Source organism: Pinus tabuliformis, chromosome 3_1 (genome assembly GCF_031772625.1).
Source record: "Pinus tabuliformis cultivar Carrire ecotype Pingquan chromosome 3_1, CPIR1, whole genome shotgun sequence".
Taxonomy (NCBI): domain Eukaryota; kingdom Viridiplantae; phylum Streptophyta; class Pinopsida; order Pinales; family Pinaceae; genus Pinus; species Pinus tabuliformis.
In genome coordinates this window covers 139,808,054-139,813,100 of record NC_142301.1, presented here as the reverse complement: position 1 = coordinate 139,813,100, position 5,047 = coordinate 139,808,054, and positions in this window count along the sequence as shown.

The following is a 5,047-nucleotide window of genomic DNA, read 5'->3' as shown; positions in this document are numbered from 1 at the left end:
GCCTCAAATTCACTGATATCACTGTTATCAACAGTTCTGTATAGTCACTAACAAGCTTACTGCTCCCTCATCAAGTGCTGGGCTTTCTTTGTCAACAAAGAACTGTTATAAAAACAGTCATCAAGCCATTGTCACAAGGTCACTATATCAAGTCCCCTTACATCAGCGCTTAGAAGTTATTGCCACAAGGTTACTGCTACAGGAAGTAGTTCAGACTTCAGTCCTCATACTTCAGAATTCTCTCTTCAAGGATCTGTCTCTTTTCAGATGTTTGATGAGCAGACATACACGTTGCATTACACAAAAGGCACTACACACTGTGGAACTTTGCTTCTATAGTATTAAGGTCACAGGGTTACTTTATGATATATGACAAAAGCCAAATTAAAGATGATTGCTATGATTACTAACAACAAGCCTACGACACATTAGTAATCATACGCATTTCATGTTGCTGCATCATGATTCTGTTTCTAAATAATGTGAACCCTAGGCCATACTCATAAATGTAGTGAATAAACAAGGGTACGAGCTGTTCTTAACAGGAACCCTGTACAACTGTTGTGGCTGCTTCAGTGGATATGTGTCTTCCGTAAACCAGAGTAGGACCAATTCAAAGCATACCAAAAATTGATGCCAAGATATAAAGACAGAGAAATTCATAACATCAAAAATACTTTAGCTACCTTCAACAGTTTGGATCTCTGCCTTATCTCTGTGTAGATCTAGGTCTGGACTAATGACACCTTTAGAACATACGCTACAAATTTAAGGCACACAAGTATACCAACAAACTCAGAGTTTCAGATATTGTTCCAGAGAATTACCAACTTGAACTAATTTGAACTTCACCTTGTATCAATCTCCAGATTTTCAAATATTCCACAGATGAATCGAATTTTCCATAGGGGTTTATCATTAGCCACAGGTGATCAATATACAATCCTTGATGAATAATGTCAAGGCTGAACTTATTTGATGTCCAATGTTATGTAAACTTCACTGAGTTTGCTTAAATCTTTTGCTGAGGATGCAGGCTCACATATAATTGAGTATTTTATTTTTGGATCACTGCAACAAATCTTCAGATTGTGCTATTTCAGGGTATTTTCACCGAACTACAGAGTTAAATGTGCTCAAAAAGAAATCAAGGCTGTTAGCAAATCCACAGCAGTGACACACACTTCCAAAATTAAATGTCACCAATCATTGTATAACTACAAGGAAGAAACACGTTGTAGTTATACATGCGCTCTAAATAAGTTGCAATCGGTGAAATCATACATGCCCACTGTTCCTGGAAACCCCATACATAGGAGCCCTCTCTATAGGATGTGCTCAGGCTGAGAGTAGAGAGCCAAAAAGATTATATTTTAGAGCGAATATCTTGATCTCAATACGCTGCACCAGATTGCAGAAGAATTCTAGCAAAACGTGGCATAAATTAGAAATTGGTGATTTAACTGAGGCCAAATTTTTAGTAGGATAGGGCCGAGTAGTTTCATTGTAGACAAAACTCATGGTGTTAATATTCTCCAACGCTACCTGCAGATATCAAACTGTACCCCAACAAAACCATGTAGAAATCATTCACAACCCAACGAACCCCTTACCAAAAACAAAAACATAAAATCCTTCTCGAATTACTTCAAGGCTGCAGGACTATTACAGTCCTCCTCCACGGGTCTGAGAGGATCAAATGACTTGATTCACTGGGTAGAGATGCTATCCTTTTATAGGGACCGAGTGCGTTCTTGAATACTTGACGGGCTACTTCACAAAATGTAGCCGACATGACTCGAGGAGGGACAGTATTTTTGAGTTAAATTAATTGGAGAGAAAAATATTTTATTTAACACTCAATGTTGGAGCCATAATATTTGAGGTCGACTTCAAATTTGGACCATATATTCTAAATAAATTTGATAATTAATCTTACCCTTCTAACATTTCAAATTGGGACCATTAATTAATTTGATTATTAATTTTATCATCTTTGCCACATTGTTCAACCAATGATATGATGCCACCTCAGCATCATGGGGTTTTGAGCCATATACTAGGTCTTCAACTTTGACTAAGCATTCCTCTCAAACCATGAAGGCCCACAGGATGCTCCACATACCATTGGAATCAACATGACGAGGAGAATTTGATGACGAGAGTATCCAAGACAAACTATTTGATCTGCATCATCAAAAACTTCAACAATTGCGGGGTGTGTCCATCGTCCAGGAAACCAAACCCTAGGCTAGGGTTTCACCACTACATCCTCTGCATCCACTCATCCATCTATGCAGTGTGTCGAGGACATCAATGACGACATCCTGCACCTGCTTCTTGAACCTCATCTTGCTCTTGCTGCATCTGTTGCTTGACATCAATGACAACATACTCAACTTCTTCTTTAGTCCTATTGACCTAATTTTGTGGTCATTTGTTAGACAATAATAAAATTATCTTATCTTATCTTAATACCAAATATCTTTATCCGGGGATGATGTTTTTCTCCTATCGATTGAAGGTAAACAATGCAATTCCATGACTTTAACCAAACTAGAAATCTAGTTGGCATGATAAGATTGACCCAGGTAGATGTTTCTCGGATATACAATTTGGTCTTATTGTTAAGGTGTGTAGTGGTGTTTAAGTGTGATGGAGTGCTTGAAGGTTTGCAATAGATTGCATTGTGATTCAATCTTAAGTCTCCACTCTTTTGGAATTATCTCTTGAAAGTTTGTAACTAGTGTGAACATCTCTAAAATAACAAATTTGAATGTGTCATTACATTAAGAACATTTAGTGCATCTTTCTTTGCTAGTGTACTTCTTTTTTTATCTTTTGTGTTTTGTGGAATGCTTATATTCGTGCATGGCTTGGTGTCTTTTTGCTAATATAATATGTAGGCTATGGTCCACTGGACCATTCCCCCCCCCCCCCCCCCCCAAAAAAAAAACCCATGTACCTTGCATTCCAGGGTCTTGTGGAACCTTCGGAAATGTCCCAAACTGTTGGGGACTTGGGGATTCGCTGGCCATCCTCAAGATGTTTTGGGAAGATTTTAGGGATGTTCCAGATAGATTTTAGGGATGTTTTTGCCAGATTTGAGGGATTTTTTGGGTAGATTTCAGGGATAACCCAAGCTTATATCTTCAATTTTGACAATCATGGACATTTATGATTGAGCACTATGATCATTTTTCCAATCCATTATATTTTAGGGACGTTCCAGATAGATTTTAGGGATGTTACTTGTTGATTTGAATTGAGGAATTCCAGCCGTGTAAGGAATAATTTATTGACTTTCGAGATACACATAGTCTTGTATTACATCACGATTGATGCGGGGAGAGGTCATCCTGTCGGAGAGCAATGACATTCATGGGAGCAATTTTAATATCAATACCAGAACTGTGTATGCGATAATCTTATCTTGGCGTCTTGTTTGTCAAGTTTTGCAATTGCGTGTGTGGACAACTATCATAATTTGCAAGTTGCAACTAAGGTGCATTGAATATGCTTCGATGTACTTTTATGGTCATTATCATTAATAAAACAAAACAATTACATGAAATATCGTTGACATCCATGTGGGATAATTTAAAATATAATTGAAAGTGCTAAATGGTGTTCTTAAAAGTTGTTTATTAATGATATCAATAAAAAAAATAGTGAACAAGTACATGACATATCGTTGACATCCATGTGGGATAATTTAAAATATAATTGAAAGTGCAAAATGGTGTTTTTAGAAGTTGTTTATTTCGATTTCTGTTTAATTAATAATATTTCATCTATATTAAATGTATTATAATTATTAATAATTAAAAATAAAATAACAATTATTATAATTTCCAAACTTGTGAGAAACACCATTCAATTACTTTTTATTACACTTAATATCTCATAGTACCCACTCATACATAACTTACTCTATATAATTTGGCACATTATTGCATACGTTTTTTTTGTTAGTTTACTACATTTTTTTAAAATAATTATTTTAAATATTAAATTACAACCTACTATAAATTGAAATTTAAGAAAAATGATCTTAGCATGCATTATTTGAACAAAATATTGCAGCTTGAAGACTCTTGTATGTGATATGTCTCAGCCCTATTCAAAGTTGTAAAGTGTGTTTTCTGATGATCTCCTTGTTACTAGTGGTAATGCTTCAAAGGACCAGGGCAGTCCTTTGATAGATAAGAAGATGGGGCAAATGAATGGAGAAAAAATGATGGGAATTGAATAAAATCAAGTGGTCAACTGAAGAAGAATGGGGTAAGATGGGGCAAATGAATGGAGAAAAAAAGATGGGAATTGAATAAAATCAAGTGGTCAACTGAAGAAGAATGGGGTTCATCTAAGGATGGGAATGCTCTTTTTGATGGCAGGTCACATCCATTGCAACAATTTGGATATAACGAACACCCACTCTAGGATTTCGTGTTTCTTGGCTCCGTGATGAAAATAATGAAGAGAAAATACATGTTAATTTGTTACTTGTGTTATTTGATGCCAGTTTTGTAATGAATGACTGAAAAATACACGGTGAGAGAAAAATGCATATTACGCTAATTAAGGAATGTTTTTCACCTGTTGAACTTGTAGTATTGAATTTAACACACTGACACTTTACAACAATGAACTAACAATCTTCATGATGAAAATAGTAATGTGGAAAATTTATTTACATAATGAAAAAGGCAATATGGGATATTCCGATCACGTTCCAAGGCATTTTTTAAAATGTGGATTTGAGAAAAGGTTGTTGTGGAAGGTGTTGTTTGTATATGGGAATGATTTATCTACATAATGAAAAAGGCAATATGGGATATTCCAATCATGTTCCAAGCCATTTTTTAAAATGTGGATGTGAGAAAAGGTTGTTGTGGAAGGTGTTGTTTGTATATGGGAAATTCCCTGATCATGGTATGTAATCCTAATGTTGATAGATATGTCTACTTTAAAATGTGGATGTGAGAAAATGTTGTTGTGGAAGGTGTTGTTTCTATATGAGAAATTTCCTGATCATTGTGTGTAA